General features: G+C 37.3%; 1 long non-coding RNA gene and 2 pseudogenes across 1 annotated transcript; all 3 read right to left on the bottom strand.

Moving 5' to 3' along the window:
* The window catches only part of LOC149820898 (protein ROOT HAIR DEFECTIVE 3 homolog 1 pseudogene), a 43,741-nt pseudogene extending 33,546 nt beyond the window's left edge, over positions 1-10,195 (bottom strand).
* A 163-nt stretch (positions 10,196-10,358) lies between these two features.
* On the bottom strand, positions 10,359-11,648 carry LOC149820897 (protein ROOT HAIR DEFECTIVE 3 homolog 1 pseudogene; annotated as a pseudogene).
* A 6,744-nt stretch (positions 11,649-18,392) lies between these two features.
* Positions 18,393-18,786, bottom strand: LOC149820896 (uncharacterized). The gene is made up of 2 exons (XR_016426430.1): positions 18,543-18,786; positions 18,393-18,444 (listed from the first exon to the last, which is right to left on the bottom strand). It is a non-coding gene; the product is annotated as an uncharacterized LOC149820896 (long non-coding RNA).
* Between the last annotated feature and the right edge of the window lie 5,291 nt (positions 18,787-24,077).

Raw genomic sequence — 24,077 nt, 5'->3', positions numbered from 1 at the left:
TGCTTCAAACGCTTCGAACGAGGCTCGACTTCGAAAAAGGATCAACTTCGAACTTCGGACGAAAAAGGACTTGGACTTTGACTTTGAACCAAACCAGGTTCAAGTCAAGTCAACTGGGTTCAGACTTAGGTCAAGTAGGTTCAGACCTAGGTCAGGTGGGTTAGGACCAGGTCAGGCAGGCTCAGACCAGGTCAAGCAGGCTCAGACCAGGTCAAGCAGGCTCAGACTAAGTCAGGCAGGCTCAGACCAGGTCAGGTGGGCTCAGGTGGGCTAGGCTAGGTAGGGGAGGTTTGGAAAAGGAGGAGAGAGAGAGGGGTTGGCAATTTTCTAAAGGAGGGGGGGTCCTCTATTTATAGGTTCTGAAACTTGGGCCCCAAGTTTCAGAATCCCCTCTTTACCCTTGGGCTTTTCTGAGAATCCCTTCCATGAAAGGTGCTGGAAGGAGCTGGAAGGCTCTGGAAGGTGCTGGAAGGTGCTGGAATATTCTAGAATCTTCTAGAATATTTTCTGAGAAATATTTCTGTGGGTCCCACCCATATTTCTGTGGGTCCCGCAAGAATTTCGGGTTTTCGGCGATTTTTTTCCGAAAAATTCTGAGTACGCCATTATCTTCGTATTGATGCCACTAAGAAAGTTGGCTCGCAGGAATCCTTTGATTTTGTTCAGATAGGAAGTTATGGCTTCCAGAGTGTTTGAGCATATATTCGCGATTCGACGAATATCCTAAGTGTAACTGGCTCGCAGGAATTGATTCGTTTCGCATTCTGAGAAAAATGCCATTTTTACCGGTAAATGCCTCATGAATTTTATTCAGATATTTTCTGAAAAATAAAGGGTCTTACATTTAGCGACCAACGAAGTAGTTGGGACATTTTATTTAGCGACCAACAAAGTAGTTGGGACATTTCATTTAGCGACCAACGAAGTAGCTGGAACATTTCATTTAGCGACCAATGAAGTAGTTGGGACATTTTATTTAACGACCAACGAAGTAGTTGGAACATTTCATTTAATTATTTAACGACTAGCGAAGTAGCTGGGACATTTTATTTAACGACCAGCGAAGTAGCTGGGACATTTTATTTAATCATTTAACGACCAGCGAAGTAGCTGGGACATTTTATTTAATCATTTAACGACCAACGAAGTAGCTGGGACATTTCATTTAATCATTTAACGACCAACGAAGTAGCTGGGACATTTTATTTAATCATTTAACGACCAACGAAGTAGCTGGGACATTTCATTTAATCATTTAATGACCAACGAAGTAGCTGGGACATTTTATTTAATGGCTTGATTTAAGATTGAGACTTTCTAAGAGACAAACAACACGAGGACTGATGAACTTGATTTTTAGATTTGGGAACTTAGCAAAATACCCAATGCGAACACTAGGTTTTCCAACTGAGAGTCGGGAAGGAGATCGGCCTATTTTAAGATATTTAGAGATTGAAGCAAGAAGAATGGCTGGGGTTTTCAGGATTATCCCTTATCCTGAAGGGCAAATAGAATAGACATTTTTGAAGAGAATTTAGAAAAAGAATGATTCAGGTTTATCCCTTAACCTGAAGGGGAAATGGAAGATTTTATGAAGAGGTAACCTGAGATTTGAATTTAAAAGGGATATGATAAGATTTAGAATTTATGATATATGATTTAGATGGACCAGGTATGTGACGGGGAAAAAAAAAAAAACTTTGAGAAGACAAAAGGATATAGAATTTTGAAGAAAATGTAGAACATTTGAGGAAATTGATTTATTTTTGTAAAAAGAGTTCTCACAGGTAGCATGGTTGCCCCTATGAGTGATCTTCAGGATTATCCCTTATCCTGAATGGGAAAAAGAATAAAATTTAAAGAGATTTAATGAAGGGAAATTGATATAAATCTAGAAAATCAACAAAGATTGACAAAACTTGTATTTACAAAAGAATCCTCATAGATAGCATTGTGGCTCCTACGAGGGGTTTCAGGATTATCCCTTATCCTGAATGGGAACAAGAATAGATTTTAAGAAAACTTAGCGAAGGCAAATTGATATAAATCTAGAAAATCGATAAAGATTAACAAAATTTGTATTTATAAAAGAATCCTCATAGGTAGCGTTGTTGCTCCTACAAGGAGTTTCAGGATTATCCCTTATCCTGAATGAGGAAAAGAATAGAATTTAAAGAGATTTAATGTAGGGAAATTGATATAAATCTAGAAAATCAACAAAAATTGACAAAACTTGTATTTACAAAAGAATCCTCATAGGTAGCGTTATTGCTCCTACGAGGGGTTTTCAGGATTATCCCTTATCCTGAATGGGAACACCAATAGAATTTAAAGATATTTAATGAAGGAAAATTGATATAAATCTAGAAAATCAACAAAGATTAACAAAACTTGTATTTACAAAAGAATCCTCATAGGTAGCGTTGTTGCTCCTACAAGGGGTTTCAGGATTTTCCCTTATCCTGAATGGGAGCACCTCGGACAACGAGGGTCAGGTTTATCCCTTAACCTGAGCGGGAACACCTCGGACAACGAGGGTCAGGTTTATCCCTTAACCTGAGCGGGAACACCTCGGACAACGAGGGTCAGGTTTATCCCTTAACCTGAAAGGGCACACCTCGGACAACGAGGGTCAGGTTTATCCCTTAACCTGAGCGGGAACACCTCGGACAACGAGGGTTAGGTTTATCCCTTAACCTGAAAGGGCACACCTCGGACAACGAGGGTCAGGTTTATCCCTTAACCTGAGCGGGAACACCTCGGACAACGAGGGTCAGGTTTATCCCTTAACCTGAAAGGGCACACCTCGGACAACGAGGGTCAGGTTTATCCCTTAACCTGAGCGGGAACACCTCGGACAACGAGGGTCAGGTTTATCCCTTAACTTGAAAGGGCACAAGAATTGATAAAATTTAATGGAATTTGAGGAAATATTTGATAAACTTGATAAAACTTGATAAAATTGATGTAAACTTGATAAAATATGAATAAAATGAATGAATACCAAAAACTAACTGAAAATTTATAAGATTTGAGGAAAAGGAGTTTTTCTGATCCTGCCTGCATATGGGATTTTGAAAGGAAAATGTTTATTTAGAAGAATAAATGAGAAATCATTTTGGGAGAAGAAAATCCACCACAAGAAGAATGATCAGCGCGAGATCGGATCCTTTAAATCAAACATGAGAGATCATCATGAGGGTTAATTTTCGAAGGCAATGGTTTTGAAGACCTAACTTTGAAGAAGAAGATCAACAATGGATCTGATTTCTAAAAATAACAGTTCGATATTGATAATAAGATCAATACAAGGGTTGATCTTTGAAGGTAATGCTTAAAAACCAATCTTGGAAGATAAGACCAACACAGGGTCGATCTTTGGATATAATGATTTAAAACCGATTTTTGGAAGATAAGACCAATGCAATGATTGATCTTTGAATATGATGATTTATAACCCATTTTAAAAGATAAGAACAACGCCAGGGTTGATCTTTGAAAAGTTTTGAGATCAATTTTGGAGGATAAGACCAACACAAGGGTTGATCTTTTGAATAAAAAGATTTGAAATCCATTTTGGAAGATAAGATCAATACAAGGATTGATCTTTGAATATAAAGGTTTTGAAATCCACTTTGAAAGATAAGGGTTGATCTATAAAGATTTGAAAATCCATTTTGAAAGATAAGACCAACACAAAGGTTGATCTTTGAATATAAAGATTTGGAATCTATTTTGAAAGATAAGATCAACACAAGGATTGACCTTTGAATATAAAAATTTAAAATTCATTTTGGAAGATAAGACCAACACAAGGGTTGATCTTTCAATATAATGGTTTGAAAAACTTATTTTTGAAGACATGATCAACACGAGGGTTGATTTTTTTGTCAAAGGTTAGACCAAGGAATATTTGAACTCCTTGGTCATAACGAAGATTTTTAAAATTTCATGATTTTTGAAAAGCCCTCATAGGTAATATCATTTCTCTCATGAATGATGTCGGGATTGCCCCGCATTCTGAAAAGAACGGGAATTAAAATGCCCCAGTAAAAAAAAGAAAAGAAAAGATATAAAGGAAATTAACATTTCATTTGATAAGCAAAGGTTTGATAACAACTGAATATTTACAAGAACTTGAAAAGGAAAAAGACTCATAGAAGACTGGGCTGACTAGCCCCTACAAGACAACTGAAAAAAGAGACGAAAGCAAACAAAAACTTTGGCTTTATCAATTCTTTGAGTGGTCCGGGAATGGTTCTGTCAGGACTGCTGGCTGCTTTTCTTCCTCGTCCTCTATCAGCTCACTTCTGTCGATGCAGTCTTGTATCATGTGCTTGAGGATGAAACAGTGCTTTGTGTCGTGCCCCGTTGCCTTATGGAATTTGCAAAATTGGTCCTTGAATTTTCCCAACATTATGGGAGGATCTGCGATCATAGGGAGTTTGATCATCCCGTGCTTTAAAAGGTAATTCATAATCACTTCTAAACTCTCAGATAACGGAGTGAAGACTCGATCTTTCGCCCACTTGATGTATTTGGGCTTCTCTTGAAAATCACCCTTTTGCTGAAGGCCGATTGTAAGCGGTTTATTATTGTTTTTAAAGGATCCCTCCTTCTGCCCCTTGTTTTGATCTACTCTCGGACCACTGCCACTGTTGTTCTTGTTTCCTTTGCTGTTGCTGCCAAAATTATTGCAGGAGGCATCAACTGAATGAGCGAACTACGCTTTCTTCTTCTGATCTTGGACATTCTTGACCAGAGGCGTGCCCTCGTAAAGCCTGCTTTCTATCCCTGCTTCGAGCCATTCAGCTCGCTCAATCAACTTGATGAAGGATTTTGCCGGGGAAGTGGCGATGAGGCTCCTTATGGGCTGAGAGAAATTGTTGAGGATTACCTGCAATGCGTGCTCCTCTGGAATGGGTACCTTCATCTTATTACAAGTGCTTCTCCACCTGTGAATAAAATCACCTGCTCTTTCAGTCTCTCCTTGCTTCAGGTTGTAAAGATGATTTAATGTAGGTGAGGCCTCAATGTTGAATAAGAAGCGCTTGATGAACAAATTTACTACCTTATCGAACTCTCGTAGTTCGATAGGATTCACATGATCAGCATACCATCTGGCTGCTACACCCTTCAGACTGCGGGGGAAGCAAATAAACAACGCTCTGTTGTCTTTTCTGAAACGACTGCACTCTGCATAAAAGGTGGCCAAGTGGGCTTTAGGGTTGCCAGTCCCGTCAAACTTGAAAAACTTGCGAGGAAGGTTCTCCAGGTTATCATCCCCATCTAGACCATCATAGAAATCTTCGCCAGTGTAGGTCTGCTTGCCTTTACCCTTGACTTGAATATCCTTAATAGCTCGATTCATCTCCTTCATTTGCTTGCTCATCAGGTCCTCTGCTAGAGCTCCAGACTTGGGTTTGTTGACGGATTCAGGCTCTTCTGCAGCTATTTTTACGGACTGCCTCGGAGGATTCTGTTTGTAGACAATCTGTTCTTCTTCTTCCGATTCTTCCTCGACTGACTCTGATTCCTCAGAAGTAGTGTCTGGTTGTACCTTATTCCTGATGATTCTGACTTGCTTTTTCACAGGCTTCTTTTTCAGCTTGCTTTTAGGAACTGCCTCTTTCAGCTTGGCCTCGGCTTGCTCTGACATCATCCTTGCCATCATCTTTTGGAACATGTCATACATAGCGGGGTCGATGTCATCTTTCTTGTTCTGACCCTGTCCCCTGACTGATTTAGGAGAGCTCATCTCTTCCGCCTCACTGTCGCTGAGTTGAGGATCTGTTTCTTTTCCCGCTCTTGTCGTAACCATTTTTGAAATATCAGAACTCTCTGTGGAGAAAAAAAAGTGGAGGTTTTTAGACCAAAGAAACTTTTTGGAGAAATTTTGACAAAGGGAAGGATTTAGGTTGAAAATCTAAAAAAAAAAATTGTTATCCCATTACTAGGGATTGAGTCGCCACAAAATTTATGACAATTGTGTTGTTTACTCCACGAGGGAGAGTAACCAACTAAAAATATGAAAAAGAAAATATTATTTTGAAAAGGATATCTCTTGACGGAAAGAGATTTTTATGAAAATATAAACAAGAATAAAAAATCAGAAGAGAATAAGAGAATAAATGAAATTTTGAGGATGAAAAATTTTAAGAACTTGCAGGCAGGATCAGAAGAATTTTTTGAAGAATTTATTAGAAGAAGAAGAAAAGGATAAAGAAAAATACACCTGGGTTTTAAAAACAAAGATATACCCAGGGTTTTGGAAAATATAAGGAAGATATAAAATATCACAAAATCATAGATATACAAGCAAGGATACACAAACGGCACTCCCTAAAGCTGACTTTATATGCAATTTTTGAAATGACTGATAGGACCTTAATCCTAACTCTAAGATTTATATCATCTGATTTCAATCAAGGTACGTCGATATACTCAAGCTGAAAGCTCGAAGTACGTGGCATATAAGATATCTCTCTGGTTTTAAGGTAAAGGCTTCCCAACATCCTTGAGCACCTACCGATATACCTCGGACTATGGCCCTTAGGTACGTGGTAGGGGAGCGTGAACCCAAATAAGTGGTCCAGTTGTGAGGCTCTCTCCCGAACTATGGTTCAGTGAGACAGTCCAGCAACGTGAAGACCGGGACAATATAGGTAGGGATGTTTTCAAAATATGATCAACATGTAGATAAAACCAGAAGGCTCTAATGCAAGTCCTAAAGAGATAGATTTAAATAAAGAGAAGCATACACTTGCATACATTGTTTGCATTCAATCCCTAAAATTGAGGAGAGTTGTATTTAAGACCTAAGTCTAATGTGAACATGGAATAATCTCCTCAATATGGTCCTACCAAACCATACTTAGATCCTATATGCAATGATGTCAGCTTAGGACAGAGTCTAGGCTCCTAAGGTTTACATGGAAAATGTAGCTGACATATGTTAGAATAAAGACTTAGATTATATAAAAGCAAAGCAAAAGCACAAATCCAACCGGACGAAGACGAGTCCCATCTCGGTCGCCAAAACTGTGATCATCGCAAAAATTTTCCTCTCTTGTGGTTTCTCTCTCTTCCTTCAGTTTTCCTTTTCCAACCTCTATTTTCCTCCTTTTTGAAGGGAGAGAAAATAAAAGACAGAAAAGAAAGAGAGAAGAGAAACAAAAGAAGAGAGAAGAGAAAAGAACTCTTTTGCGCGGTCTCACTTGACCTTAATTTGAAAAATATTTAGAAATTTAACTCGCCTCCGTTTTTGAAAATATTTGCGAAAAAATGGAGAGACGGGATTCGCTCGTCGGTACGAGGTTCGACCGTTCCTGGCGCCTTTACCAGGGGTAATCGAACCAAGGATCGAATATATGCCTTTTGCTTTGCCTAGATATAATCTAAGAATTTATTCTAATTCTAAATGCACAAAGAATCATGCTTGTGCCATGCAAGAATGTATGCTCCTTTTGAAAGATGTTTTTGAAAATTTCCAAGTATTTTGAGAAGAGCTTGATAAAAGAGTGAAGAAATGGTTGAATCTAACTTTAGAACTTGAGATAGATCAGAGAAGTTCTAAGTCTTTGAAGTAAATCAGGATTGGAAGAATGATTTTGAAAAAGAATGATTTGAAGCTTTGAAACAAAAGGAAATGAAGTTTCAGGGCTTTGAATTTGAATTTGAATTTAGGAAAGGAAATGAATACTTGAGATGAAATTGAATTTGGATTTTTTTTAAGTTTGGAATGGATCTGAGATAATCAAATGGTATTTAAGAATAGATGAGATCTGAAAATAGAATTGGATTTGAAATCTAAAATTGGGAATGGAATTGGATCTAAGGATGGATTTAAAATCTGAAATCTGAAATTGGGTTCTGGATCCTAAGATGGATTTGGATCTGAAGTCTGAAATTCAAATGTAGAATTGGGTTCTGGATCCTAAGATGGATTTGGATCTGAAATCTGAGATCCAAAGTAGAATTGGATTCTAGACCCTAAAATGGAATTGGATCTGGAGTCTGAGATCCAAAAGGGGAATTTGATCTAAAGTATGAGATCCAAAGTGGAATTGGACTCTAGATCCTAAGGGGGAATTGGATCTGAAGTCTGAGATCCAAAGTGAAATTTGGATTCTGGATCCTAACATGAATTTGGAGTTTGTTTAAATTCAGAAGATGAATCAAGAGCTTTTTAAAAAAAATGAAATTTAGAATTTCAATCTTGAATATACAAATGAATTTCAAAGTCAAATTAGATCTTGATTTTTGAAGTTTGAATTTAAAATTTGGAAGATGAAGGGAATCTCAAAGTTAAATTGAACTTTGGATTTGATTTGGGGTATTTGAATTTGGAATTTAGAAGATGAATCAAGAGTCTCAAGGTTAAAATTGAATTTGGAGTTTGATTAGAGCTTTGAATATAAAATGAATTTGGAATTTCAAAGTTAAATTGAACTTTGAAATCTGATTTTGAATTTTGAATATAAAATGAATTTGAAATCTCAAAGTTAGATTGAACTTTGAGATTTAAAAGTGAAATAGAATTTTGAAAATTGAAAGAATGATAAGGATTGAAGATAGATTTGAAGAAAGTATTTACATTACTTGGAGTTTTTGAAGAGGAAATTTCGGAAATATGATGCAATTCTATCCTAAATGATGAATGTATTTAAATTTTTTTGAAATTGGATTTTGAAAAGCTATTTCATTCTTTAAATGAATTTAAAATAAGATTGAAGATATAATACACCCTTGACTATGGTCATTGAATGTATTATATAATAATCTATATTTAAATTCAGGTGAAGAATGAAGCACATTTGGTGCTTTTATGGAATTTAAAATGAAATTAATTCTCAATATACCCTGACTATGGCCATTGGTATATATTTTGAATTAATTTTAAGTTAAATTCTGATAAAAGAAGAAAATATTTGAGGAGATATGATGAATTTTGAAAATGGATCCAGTGTGGATCCAGTGTTATTTAGTAAAAAATAAAAATCCTAAGTCTTGTTTACATCCTGACTATGGCCATTGATGTAAATCATTAACTTAGGATTAATTACCTCTTACGAAATGGTGCATGTGCCATTCGTGTTTCACCATTGTGATATTTTTGAGAAATGAGATGAAAATGATATGAAAACCAAGAATTCATGAAATTTACAATGCTCATTCATTCTATCTAAAACTGGAAATGTAAATTCTCATTAAGTCCTGGCTATTACAATATTGATCTTGAATGGAAATTAAAAATCCCTAAACTAAGAAGGAAAAACAAGCTTTCTACCTGATTCCTGCAAAACTGATTCAGCAAACTACGAATATATAGAGAGATGGAAAATGTCATATTACAAGTGAAAACAGGTATGTAATATCCAAGGCTATTAGAAAGATGAATGCTAGAATGTATATGAATATCTATGTAAGTGAGTGATATGAAATGCCTTGAGTAAAACATGAACCCCTATATGCTTGTTTAAAATGTTATGCTTGATAATAGGTGAAAGATACTCACATAAGCATAATGTACCTACATTCAAAAGGAGCATACTATTCTGGAAATATCCCAACAAATGTATAATGAGACACATGCAGGATGTGATGAAATGGGTATGACAGTATATACATAGTTCTAACAGTTAATTGTGAGGGTATATTGCATTGGTGACAGCAGCCAGTATGTGAAAGATATTGTGGCTAGTCTATTTTACAGGAGAGTGTAAGTAACAAAGGTGGAATGGGCATGAATACGAAGCGAAGAGAGTGATAGTGACGTGAAAAGGGCGGAAGATGTTGATTGAGCAATAGCAAGTTGTTGTTGCTGCTAACATTTGAAGGTGGTAGGTATGTTGGAACAATTTTCCAGGGAATATGTTACAAGTCAATGGTCCTAAGTGGATGGGAAGTAGGGACCTAGTGCTGTGAAATGGTGACAGAGAATGGAAACAAGGCAATGAAGAGTGGGAGTGCCAATGTAATGATAGTGGAGAAGCAATATGGGTAATGATAAAGGGAACGAAGGAGTATGTGCAGCAAAAAGTATAACTGGAGAAAGGGGTGCATCATACATACTGTGCATAAATGAAGATGGGAGGCTGGAAATTGCTGTGAATGTAATGTAGTGTGGCAGCTTGTGATGTGCTATATACGATGTTGTAATGGAGATGGATTGTACATGGGTACTTACCTGCATGCTCTCCTTCCTCTTATCTGAACTGCTTGTGGACTTCATATAATTTGGTGGTTTTTTTTTTGTTGTTCACCTTCTGCACAGGGTTCTTTTGTGACTGGTTGGTTCCATCTTTGCTTTCAGGTATCTACTATACCATTCTGTAAGAAACCTTGGATGATGCTGATCAACTGAGAAAATATGGATAGGAATCTGCACATCCTTGATCAAATTTTGACATGCAACAAATGGCATAATTCTGAGAAGCCATAGCAAATCCTTCACCTTGTAGAGCTCGATCAAAGATAATTTTTTTAAAACTATCTAGAGTTCTAGTCCTTAGGTGTCCCAGCACCGATTGATATACAGGAAAGACAAGATGGAGTGCTTTGGATTCCAACTGTTGGTGCTTTGCCACTCTAACACCTTCGTCAAAATAAATAGCTCCCATATCATACCCTGACAAACAGGAATCCAGAATCGTAGTGAGCTTCTTTCCAAACCCAGAAACTGGGCCCAGTCGTGCAGTCTCTTCCAGCTTACACCAATCTTCATCGGTTGTTAAATGAGATAATTTCTCATTAGCGATTTCTTCACAGCGGACAGTTGTCACTATTCCCTTGTGTGCAGGAAGATCAAGGCCCCTGTTCTGTTTAATAACTTTCCAGATCTGTTCTGCACTAAGAGCAAATCCTGTTCCTTAAATTGCCCTTCCTTATCCTTGTAGGGCCACAACTTCCACGTTAAAAAGAAAATCACTAAGTGGAGTGTCTTTATGATCCTGTGGCTTGCGAACTGTATCCCATATCTTCTGTTTGTCTTCTTTCAAGACTGGTTCCAAGTTTTCAAGAGGCATCTTTGCTTTATCACGAATGACAAAGAGCAAAGTTGTCTTCCGAGGGCTGAACAATCGCATCATAACCTGGAAAACAAACTTCAAGAAAGGCTTATTTGCTGCTTGTTCACATCCAATGTCACGACACCACATGTTTATAAATGCTATGTTTGAAACAACTGAGGCAAAAAGAGCACTCTGCTCCTCAAATGCATCATCATCCTTGCCTCTCTCTCTTCTATCAGCATCTTTGAAAGCATTCATTTCTCTGAAATTTGTATGGAAAAGATGATTGAGAAGAGTGCTTTTCCACTACTTTGAGGACCCATGATGGAAGCTACTCCATAGGAAAGTCCACATTAACCAAACTTCATTGGTTTCGTGAAATCATTAATACCAGAAACATTAAATGAAACATCTCCATCAATAAGCTGAATAGAGCAATTTCTCCATTTTTGCTGACTCAATGGTGCAACAGGAGTGACAACCTGAGAGTCTTCACTGGATTTCTCACTGGAACCACAACGACTTGCCGTTAGAATCACTGTGACTCACCCTCGGGATCCATCGAGAGAGGTAGAGTTTGATGTGGGAGGGGAAGGAAGAGGGAGCGAGAGATGATTTTACCCAGAACTCTAACATCGATCTACACAGGTAGTCGATGCTGAATTTCAGGATCAAAAGAAGAAATGCAAGCAAAAAAAAAAAAAACATCTATATGATACAAAATACAATATATAACATCTGATACGCAAAGCACGATTGGCCTTGATCCGGTATGATTGACATCGATGAGAGCATTGGGGGGAAATGATATAATTAACCCCTTTATTACAGTAAATGTATTATCAAACTGTAGACAGGTGATCCAGATCAAAATGCTGAGAGTCATCAAATGAATTCAAGATATGAACAGATTATTACGATATAATAGCAAATCCTATGCAAAAGAAGAAATAAAATAAAAAGAAAAGAACTCAGACTAAAATCATATACGATGAACAGGAAATATAACATGAACAGAAGTAAAAAATGAATCTCAAATAAAAAAAATAAAAATAAAATAAAATAAAATAAAATGAAGACAAGGAATCAAACATCACGATGAAAGGCAAATCAGAAGGGAAATTAGGCTACAAACAGGGAATTGAAAATCGAAAGAGAAACCAAACTGAAAAGGGGAAAATTAAAATAAACTCAGATATAAATTGTGATCCAGATGAAACGCAAAGGGGTGTTAAATCTAAACAATATAAAGAAAATAAATAAAAATAAAAAAAAGGAAGAAGATGTTGGAATGGGGTCATTCCCTTGCTATCGCACATCTGTAAACCGGTTTTGCCATAAGCAAATCGATGTTACGGGGTGCTTTAATGGGAAAGGAAAACAAGTTGAAAGAGAGAAGGCATATGGCATTTACCGTGACCTTATGCTTTAAACTCAGCTTTCGCTGTCGTGGCGGGAATGGAAGTTTCTTCAATCGATCAAAAGGGAAAAATGGTAAGATCGGAGCAGTGGATGAGTGGCTTGATCGATTGAGAATGGTGGTGAATGATGAGCATCGGATTAGAGGAGATGAAATGATACTATACGTGAATTTGATCCTTTGAAGGAGGGGAAGCCACCACTGCTGAGTCGGTCTTCGTGATTTTGAGGGGATTTTAAGAGAGGTAGCTAAGATTTCTTCAATAGCCTGGAGGCCTTTTTACTGCATAGATGACTGTTGGTGTTATTGCAAGGCCAATCTTCCTACAATGATACCAAGAAGAAGAAGAAGACAAAAGGGGAAGAAATAGAGGAAGAAGAAGTGTCGATGGTGGGGTGAAGAAGCGGTGAGGAGCCGAAATGCATGAAGATGGAGGGGTGAAGACGATCGTGTGAAGAGGGCAATGAGAAGAGCACATGGGGGAGGCAGAAGACGGATCCCTTGCCCTCCCTCCGTGGTCTCCTCTTAAGGCCGAAGAAGAATCTTCCAGAGAGGATTTGTTGGAGATAGAGGGAGTTCCAGCGAGAGAGGAGGCGATGGAGGGTGCGAACGGGGGTGGCCGTTGCAATTTTTTTGAAATTCCCAAGAGGGGCCTCCTTTTCAGACCTTTTTAAAAAAAATAGTTTTTGTTTTCAAAAAGAGGTTTCAATCAGAGGGTTTTAACAAAAAGTTTAAAAAGGAGGGTAGATTACCTAGTTTCTGAAAATTTTTCTGGATTTTTGATTTTCTTATTTTTTTTTTGTTCTTTTCTTTTTAAACATATATTTGTAAAAAAAACAAAACTCTAAAACTAAGAAAATTAATACTAATTTTACAAAATATTCATAAGAGAAAGGTTTTTCTGAAAGATCAGGGTTATTTTGGGGAAAGTTTCTTTAGAAGAATGGGTTTGAACCCAGGTTTTGAGAAAATGTTTGAGTTTTGACACTCGAATCGAGAAATACAATGTGATGGATCCAAACAAATGTCGAATGGACTATCCGAGCTATTTAAAGGCTATTTTTGGTATTTTCTATAATTTTAATTTTAAAATTTAAACAATGAGACTTGGATTTGGATCTGGACAATGGATCCAGATCCGAAATCAATTTAAACATATAAAATGATTTTAATTTCGATAAAACTTGAGAAATGAACTGGAATTTAGATTTAAAATGACTTATTTACTATAAAAAAAATGAATTTAGGGGCAAAAAGGGAATATTTAAAAGATTTTGAAAAAATTGGGGTGTTCACAGATGAATTCTATTACAGATGTGTAGCAGTGAGTTTGTGCACAGTGATGTGCAAATGTAGCAAGTGAGTGCAGGTGATGATTCAACAATGATGATATAAATGCATTACGACTCTGTGTACAGGAAGTAAGTGGGAAGGAAAATGTGAAGGCAGTTAGTATAGCAGTGTGATTAGGTTGCACCGGGGGACAGGTATAGCACTTAAACAATGTATAGACAGTGTAAGTGACAAGGTATGTTGGAGTTGGAAGTGCAGTAGGGGATGCTACAAGAATATAGTAAAAAAAAAAAATGTAAGGGATATACTAGTGACATGATAATGGTGGTGTACTGAAGGTATATATGGTAATGAAGGGTGCTAGTTGTGTGTTAGTGTTTCGCAGGATAAGAAGTGGAAGTAGCAGGTAGGATATAAACTGTACAAGGGACAAAGAAATGTTATTATGCAGAGAAAAGAAAATGAGCATACAGTATGATGAAATGGGTAAAACATGATAAAATGAAACTAAGCAAATATAATGTACAGATGCAACCATATTATTGAAACAACATGGAACATGCAATCAGACAAGAAAATACCCAGAATTCTGCAATGCTTCAGAAGAAGCAGGCGTCAGACAAGAAAATACCCAATTAAAGCAAATATATCTAACACCCACTTATGTCAATACCGTGTTGCAATCAGTGACGATGCTCAGATCTGATGACCTGATCAGATCAGAATATGCAAATGGATTGATCTACTACATAAACCAACTGAAACAGTCGATGCAATCAACCTAGTGAGAGGCTATGTACAGGCATATCGATGATGCAATTAAATAAATAAAAAAAAAGACTATATAGACAAAAAAAAAATGAATGGTAAATCGTGCCAAAGCCCACGAAAAACCAAAAAGGGGTGCCGGGGATTTTTGCAATGGGTATAAGCATAGGGTGGGTGCTGTGTGTAGATGGCATGCTTATAATATGAATGAATAGTGATGTTTGCAGGAAATATTCATATGCAAATAGACTTCAAAAGTAGTAAAATGCTACTGACAAAATGTTGAAAATGAGCTAGGGTGAAAAGGGACAGGGAATTCTGATGCATCTGCAGCATTGTCCAGACATCCAGAAATGTCTTTCGCATTGAAGACCGATCTTAGAAGCACAAAAAGAGAATGCAGGAATTTCTGATGTTAAAGAAAAGGGCTGTCAGCGATTCAAATCACTTCCATCAGTTCGCATTTTGTTCCTTCAACGATTTAAGGTATCTTTATACAGAGAATTCCTTGCGATCAGCATGTGGTCTTCAATCTGCTCTTGTATCATTAATTCGATTTGGGTACTACCATAAATCTAATTGTGAACCAGTTCAATTCGCAAAAGACTTGAGGAGAGAAAAAAAGGAAGTAATAGCTACCATTTGTCAACAACTTTCTAACCCAAGATGTAGCAGGAAAATTTTATATCATTCCAAGAATGAGAATCAAGAAAGGACATGAATGAGCCTTGGTCACTTTGATGTATAAATTTTAAATACCATCCATTCTGAATGCCAATGATGATCTTATTCTTTTACAAAGCAAATTACCTCCTATCGATAACTAATATCTTGCCCAAAGGGGGGGGGGGGTGCTTGATGTTAGCAGAGCAATATTCTTCAAACCTATTGTGATGTACCAAGCTGAAGATAAAATTCTCCAACATTTTTTTGCAGCAACTGCTATGCCATATAATCAATATCCAAAGTGCAATACTGGTAAAAGGGAATGTGAAGATACTAAACATCCTATCAATTCATATCCAGTAGATGATTCAAATAAAATGACCCAAACAACTAGACTTAGCAGGATGAGGCAAATAACTCAACTGAATAAAGAAATGGGAAACTAAACAAGGAAGCAAGACCTGATCAATGCAAACAATACTGAATATACTGGGAATAGGAAACTCGAAAGGAAACATGATAGACAAATATAGCAGAACCCCAACGAAGATATATATAAAAAAAATGAAATCAATGTATCAAAGAAAAGAATAAACTGTGCGATATGAGAATGCAGTAATATACAAAAATGTCGATCATATCATATCAACTAATTGAAATGCATGATTGATTCGAACAGAGAGGATACATATGCAAGGATGAAAAGCAAAAATTAAACCAACATTAAAGCAAACAGAAGTGAAAGCAATAGTTAAAACAGAAATTGAGACAAACAAAAACAGAATGCAAGCAAGAATTGGAAATAAAATGAAAACAGGAGAGAAACAACTCAAAACAGAAAACAAATACAAGTCGGAAATTAAGGCACGAACTGAAATCAGAATAGCTGAAAAAAAAGAAAGAAATCAAATGTTAGAATTGGAGAATTCCGATTGATGTTGCATAGAGGTAGAGCAGTATTGCTATAAGTAATTCGCTGCTACCAGAGATGCTTTATCGGAGCAAAACTGAGAACCCAAGAAATTACAGATAACAAAGAAGAGAAGGGAGAAGTTCTCACCGGATCGTTTTGTTTTGATTAAAGAAGGAGATGCGCCTACTGGATTCGGTGGGTGCGGCAAAGCTCTTAATGTGGATCGACAAAGAGAAAGCAGGGGAAGAAGAAAAGAAAACAAGGGGGAGGGGTTGAAAACGATGGTGGGGTGAAAACTGGATGATCCTGAGAGCTTCCCCTCTGCGTTCATTTTATAGAGGGGAGAGGAAGGCTTTGGAACGGGGGGTCTGTAAACACCCCAAATTTTCCTCACTCATTCTCAAACAATCCTCCTCAGGCAATGCCAACCCTGTCAGGTCAGTGTAGGAGTCAAACCCCGAGTCAGTTTCAGAAAATCACCATTTTACCCATTTTCATTAGGAAAATTACCATTTTACCCCTAGGTCATCCCGGACCCCAGTCAGTTGGAGTCAACCAAGCTCATTGGTCAGTTCAAGACAATTAGAATATCAGTCATCTCAAGCTCATCTGAGCTCACAATGAACAAACCATTTTCATTTCTGACCATTCCTGCCAAAATGGGATCATTTCTTCAAAAATGAGCTCATTTCTCACTTGAATCCAAGCCAATTGTCTCTAAGTCAGTCATTCTCAGTCAGTCATGTTCCCAGAGTCTAACTTGAGCTCACCAGGAGTTCAAGTGCTCCAGTTTCAGTTCAAAACCATTTTCAAGTGTCTAGGAGCCCATTTTAGTCCATTTTAGCTCTTTCAGCTGAAATTGAGCTGAGTTCAGTCAATTGAGCTAGTGTTCAAGCTTTGATTTTAGTTCATATCAGTATTACTGACCTTTGTTCTAGCTCAAACCCAGTTCAGGTTCGTAATTGACTTCACTCTAGTGATCATTCTGTACCATTTCTCTAAAAATGGCAGCTTTTCTTGAAAATTCAGTCGGAAAGGTCAGTTGAGTCAGTGCCTGGTCTGTTCATTTGAGTTCTAAAACTCTAAAACCCAGCTCAATCCAGTTTATTTCAGTTTAATCTAGCTCAAACCCTAATTTCTAGTGTCACTCTAGCTTGGCAGAGCTCGAAAATCATTTCTTCAACCATTTTTGCAAATTTTGTCAATTTTAACACTTTTTGAACTGATACAAGTGTCAATCGGGGTCTGACATCCAAAATTCTTCATTCAGAGTTAGCATTTCGCATAGCATTTCATGTCATTTCTCATCATATCATATCATTTCATATCATTTCTCAGCATTTCATAACATTTCATCACATTTCATTCCATTTTCGAAGTCCAGAACTCCAGTTTTATAAATTTCAATCCAGATCGAGTTTTAAAAGCTTTTAGAAATCAATTTGAAACCCTGGGTTTCCAAAATTGACATTTTTACCCCCGGGAGTCTAAATTTGAAAATATTTTCTCACAAGAAAAATAATCTGGATTTCTTTCAAAATCAAATTTTCAAATTCTACATTGGATTTGCTTCGCAATGGGGTATTGAACTTCAAAATCCGAGCTTGTTTCAAAAACTGCCAAAAATAGCTCGTTTCGGTTGGAAGCATTTTCTCGAGAAAAACAATATGGATTTCTTTCAAAATTACATTTTTAAATTCTACTCTGGATTTGCTTCGCAACGGGGTATTGAACTTGAAAATCCGAGCTCGTTTAAAAAACTGCCAAAAATAGCTCGTTTCGTCTAGAAACTTTCTAAAAAGACTATTTTACCCCTCTAATCGTCAAAATGAATTTCAAATGTGGAATTTGGACCCGCTCTGAGATGGCCCATTCATTTACTTTTCTATTTTATATAAAAAAAATGCTTCTTTTTATTTGTTTATTTTTGTTTTTATTGATTTTTATTTATTTATTTATTTTTATTTTTTTAGAGAGGAGGTGGGACCCACAAGGTGGTCACCCAAGCCTCCAGCCCCGCTTTCCATTTTCTCATTTTTTTCTTTCCCTTTTCCTTTTTCCCTCCTTTTCTTTCTTTCCTTTCTTTTTCCCTTTTCTTTCTTTTTCTTCTTCTTCCCTTTCTTTTCTTCTTCCCTTCCCTTCCTTCCTTTCCCTTCTCCAGCCCATTCACGTACACTCTTTCCCTCTCTTTTCATTAACCCCTAAAAACCCTAAGTTGAGGCTGATTAAAGACCTAAGTTGGGTTTGGTTAAAAAGGAAAGAGAAAAGGAAGCCACTTACGGCTCCTCTCCCATCTCACGCCTCTCTCCTATTCTCTCTCTTTACCTCCCTTCTTCTCTCCTTAGCTGCTACAGCCACAGCAGCCTTCCAACCTCTCTACAGCCACCTCTTTGGATGCCCAGCCATCGAACAAAAGCTGCAGCCACCACTAGAACAGTTCAGCCATCTTCTTCCTTGCAGCCGGCAGCACCTCTTTGAAGCTCCATGCCCAGCAGCTCCAGATCATCTTCAACCTCCGACATCCTCTTTGCAGCTGCAGCAACATTCAGCCATCTTCTTCAAATACTCTAGCTTCAGCCAGCTCTCCATTCCAGCCACCATCCTTGCTGCAGCCCACCTCCAAGCTCCTTGCTCCAGCCAACAGCCACCAGCCAACGGCTTCTTCCACCGGTTCCACGCTCACTGCTCCAGCCAACAGCCACCAGCCAGTTCACCTCTTCTACACAACACCCAACAGTGCCACCAGCAGCTGCCATCCACAGCCTTTCATTACAGCTACAGCAGCAAGCTATTACAGCAGCCTCTTTGACGCTGCAACCTCCTCCTTCAACCTTCAAACGGTTGCAGCCTTGTTCCAGCCTTCTTCACCGTGCAGTCTCCTCTATTCCCTTTTGTTTTCCCCAAGAGCTCCAACCATCTTTACTGGTGACATCACTTGTGGCAGCCAACCATCGTTCTACTCCTCCATTGCCGTAACTGCCCCTTAAGGTAAGACATATTGTATGTCTTGTTGATCTTATTAAGTACCACATGTTGGGTTTCTTGGTTGATCGTCGAAATGAGACCCTTACATATGGCTTTCATGAAAATGATGAGGAATTTGGGGTTGAAATTATTGCAAGGTAAGGCTTTCTTTATGGTGTTAGAAGGTAGGAAACCTTAAGTTTCTATTTTTTTTTTTTTTACTTTTCATGACAAAGCATGCGTAAATGAGAGGGTTCATCTAGCCGATGGATTGAACCCCTCATTTCAATGGCTATATCAAATAAATATTTCACCTCTTTCCTTTGTTTTGATTTTATATAGATTGTATAATTTAGGTATTGTTTTTTTTTTTTTTTTTTTAATTGATTTCATTAGATACATTTCACTTGTTTCATTAATGCATGTCCTATTAGTTTATACATTTTCCATTTAGCCGTCCAGTCTAGTCATCATTTTATGCTCAATTTTTTGTCGATAAATCTCAAAAATTTTGTTATGTCTGTCTCTGTTTGTCTATGATTGTATGTCAAAAATATGGATCAGTTAGGATTTTAAAACCTTGTTAAATAAATCGAAAACCAAACTGGATTTTGGACCCTCCAGAAATTTCAATTTCTGCTTTAGCAGAAAAGAACCTCCGGCACCACCCTCGTGGGAGATCCGGATTGTCCTCCAAAAATCACAGTGTATTCATAATCGAATCTACTGATGATCTGGAAATTTTGAAGTTTTTCCAGTTAGTTTTGTCTTCTGTCAAAAATCAGATTTCCCAGCCGCCTGGGAAAATCTTGATTTTCCTTCGTCAGGGTATAGACAGACCCTAATGCACCAAGTCCACCCAATCCGTAGCTCATCTACAAAAACTTTCAACATGAAAGTTGTTCCTAACATGTTTTACTATCATTTTCCAAAATTTGGGGATTTTTGGAACTGTTTCAGTATTTTTTCCGAAATTTTATTTTCTGTCTGACAGATTCCAATATCCAGAAATTTCAGAGATTTGGGTCTCTGATAACAGTGTGCCCTTTTTCAAACCGTAACCCGAATCCAAATGTTGTCAAAATATAAAATCTTTATCTGTTTGTCAGGGACATTTTCCCACAATTTCAGCCTTTTTCCCATCTGTGTTTCATTTTTACCATGTTTTCTACCGAAACCTGTCTGTTTCTCCTAAATCCTAGAGTCGCCGGATTCCGATCCGACTTGCCGGAGTGGCACAGCTCCGACCATAGGTCAAAACCAAAAAGTGTAAAAGGAAAAAATCCTTTCCTTACTGTCCTCTGTCATCCCATAAAATTTGGGAAATTTTTATGGAAGTTTGATATCCTAAATCCCCTTTAGAATCAATATTTTAGGCAAAAATCATAAAATTTAGGGTTTTTATTTGAATTTGCATATTTAAAAGTACAAAAAAAATTAGATTTTCGAGCTCCATTCTGTTTTTAGGGTTATTTTAGGTGTTCATGCCAAATTTGGTTTAATTCCAAGTTCATTTGCTCCATGTGTTAGTTTATCTTTAAATTCAGAAGCGAAAATCAGGTTAAATTTGATATTTTATGATATTTTCGCCATTTTAGGGTTTGTATCATGTACATAAGCATGTAGAATCATATTAGGGTTAATTTTAATCTCATTTGCATTTCATATTTTTCAATTTTGCAAAATTTATTTCAGAAAACCCTGGTTTCAAGGCCATAGTCTTGTTATCAGGGGTATTTTGGTCATTTTGACCTAAATTTCGAAATTTCAATTTCTAATTCTCCAAAATTTCATGCATATCATCATATTTTATCATATTATGTTTGATTTATTTCATTTGATTTTCAAAATTCCAAAATTTACAAAAATTCTTTCATAAAACCCTGATTTCAAGGTCATTAGGGGTATTTTGGTCATTTTGAACCCCAATTTCGAATTTTCAAGTTTATTTTCCAAATTTATTCATTATTTATTATGTTTATATCAAAGGGGGTATGAATTTGGGTTTATATCTGAATAATATCCGATAATTTCTCATATTTTCGGATAAATTCAGAATAACCTACATTTTTGTGCTAACCTTGTTTTCTAGTTTTGCAGGAACATTCAAGAAGAAGATTTAGATTTTTTATTTTTTTTTTTCAATTCAATGTAATCTCAAATGTAATAATTTGGAATAAGAGTTACTTTTCTGCTTAGAATAGGGCTGCATTGCATATAGTTTAATTTATGCAAATTTTAATATTTAATGTATGATTCATGTGCATTTATTTCAAATCCACTATGGTTTACATGAATGGCACGTGCACAAGCTTTTATGGAGTTTATAAACTCGGTGGGATTCGTATTTATGGCCATAGTCAGAATACGAAGAAAACCAAGATTTATGATCTTCGTATTAGCCACATTCAGCCTACACATTTAGGCTAACTTCAAAATGCACTGCATTTTTCAAAGTTTTAAAAGGATTTTCCAATTCCTCAATTGAAATTCTCTTTTAAACTCATATTCATTCATTCATATCATTCAAATTGCATTATTTTCAAATTCATTTTCCAATTTCAATTTTAGATAAATCAGTTTTCCCAAAAATTTCCAAGTTTCTCAGGATTGGATTTTCTCAGAATTCCAAATTTTTAAATGAGATTTCAAGGCATTTCCCAAGTTCAAATCAATATTTTCCTATGTTTTCAAATTCTCAAATTTCAAAATCCCAAGTTTTCAGAAATCGATTTTCTAATATTTTCCAGTTTTCCTGAGAATTCATTTTCCATTTCAAAAGTCATTTTCCAATGAATTTCTTAGATTTTCTCAGAATTCTCAAATCCATTTTCTCAGAAAAGCAATTCCAAATTTCAAAATCGATTTTCCAAAGTTCAAGTTTTCCTGAGAAATCACTTTCCAATGCAAATTTCTGATTTTCAATGAACTTCAATGATTTTCCCAGGAATCCCAATTTCAAGTACTTTTCCAATCATTTTTCCAGCATATTTCAATTTTCCAAAGCAAACATCATGTTTCTCAAACTTGCATTATTTTCAAAATTTCATAGCACAAGCCTGATTCTTTGTGCATTCTAGGAAAAATAGAGCATAATTTAGATATTTGAGTCGAGTTAAAGCACATAATTGGTCCTTGGTTTAATTACCCCTGGTAAAGGCGCCAGGAACGGTTGAACCTCGTACCGACAGGCGGATCCCATTCCACGGAATTTTCCCGCAAATTTTCAAAACGGAGGCGAGTAAATTTTCAAAATCAATTTCAAAACTTTGGTCGAGTTTGACTCGCGAAATTCGTTTCTCTCTCGCAAGGGAGGGGAAAAATTTTTGCGATGAGAACAGGTTTGACGACCGTGATGGGACCTGTCTTCGCCTGATCAATTTTGTGCATTGACTTAGCCCAATTGTCAAAATTATGTTCTATGAAATGTCAGCTTTAATTTCTGATATCATGTGAACCTAGGAGCCTAGACTTGAACCCAGCTGACATGGATTGCATGTAGACTAGACATGGTTTGATAGGACCATATTGAGGAGAATTATGCATGCTAACTTAGACTTAGGTCTGAAATACAACACTCCTCAATCTAGGACTTGTATGAAAACAATGTTTGCTTCTTCAAAAAATTTCAAAATTCTATCTCTTTAGGACTTAGAGCCCTCTGTTTGCCTGCATGTGATCATATTTCAAAAACCACCCCACCTATGTCTACCCGGTCTTCACGTTGCTGGGCTCTCTTCCAGAACCATAGTTCGGGACAGAGCCTCACAACTGGGCCACTTATTTGGGCTAACGCCCCCCTGCCACGTACCAAGGGCCATAGTCCAACGTATATCGGCAGGCGCTCAAGGATGTTGGGAAAACACAAGCCTAGACCCGGAGATGAGTTTTATGCCACGTACATCGAGCCTCGGCTCGAGTATATCGGCATAGCATGATTGGACACAGTTGATCTGAGCCTAGAGTCAGGATTAGGGTCCTAAAGCTCTTTCAAAATCAATGCATTTAGAGTTGGCTTCTTAGGGATTGCTGTATGTGCATAATTGTTTGTAATTGAATGTATGATATTCATTTTCGCCTTATTTTTTCAGTTTTTCCAAAATACCGAACAATTTTCCAAAATACCTCATTTTCATCTTTTATGAAATATCTCCTTTTTCTCAAAAACCCTGGGCAATTTTTCCAAATCATCCACCTTTTCTTCAAAACTCCAGGAGATTTTCCATTCTTTCGTTCCTCTGGACTTCGAATTTCCAGCTTTCATTTTATCCTGCCTGCAATTTTCAAATTTCTTGTATTTTTCCAAAGTCTAATTTCAGTCTTCTTATCTTTCAGTCCAATGGCATCCAGTCAGCTCGATTCTGTTTTTCCTGAGGGTCACATCTCCTATGAGGTGCGACAAAGTCTTCCTGAGCATCGATCTCTTAGCACCGGACCCTTCTTTCTCCGGTGGTACTATGTCTGGTTCAAAAATTTCTCTCGTATGTTTCCGGACCACTTGAGCGATTGTGGGTTGGAATTGGCATCTGCAGTGGGAAAGTTGACAGTCAACGGCAATCTGATTCATGCACTGGCAGAGCGGTGGAATCCGCGCACTTGCACGTTCTGGTTCCCGTGGGGCGAGATGACACTACTGATGGATGAATTTTCAGAGATTATGGGACTGCCTGAGCCAGCCGGTCAGCCTGGAGATCCGTTAGAGTAGCAGTTTCTGATCAATGTCAAGGGTCTGGACCCCAAAGATGTCGTAGCTTGCATGACAGGGCGCAAGTCTTGGCCACTGATTGAAGAAAATGGGAATGAGTACGTGAGTCTGATCGAGATCTACCGACAGTATGGAGAATTCGCAGAAGTCAGCTCGTTGTCCAGGACAGCTCGAGAGAGAATTCAGCATGCGATGGTTTTGTGTACTGTGGGACTTGCTTTCTTTCCAGATGGACAGAATTATGTGGATGTCAGAATAGTTCAACTTTTGAGAAGATGGGGAAGTCGACAGACCAGCCGTCTCTCGATAGTCATGGCCGCGCTTGCTTTTCTATAC

Source organism: Nuphar pumila, chromosome 12, assembly GCF_984573655.1.
Source record: "Nuphar pumila chromosome 12, dmNupPumi1.hap1.1, whole genome shotgun sequence".
In the NCBI taxonomy this organism is placed as follows: Eukaryota; Viridiplantae; Streptophyta; class Magnoliopsida; order Nymphaeales; family Nymphaeaceae; genus Nuphar; species Nuphar pumila.
Note: the sequence above shows the minus strand (reverse complement) of the source record. Positions and strands in the feature narration are given on the sequence as shown.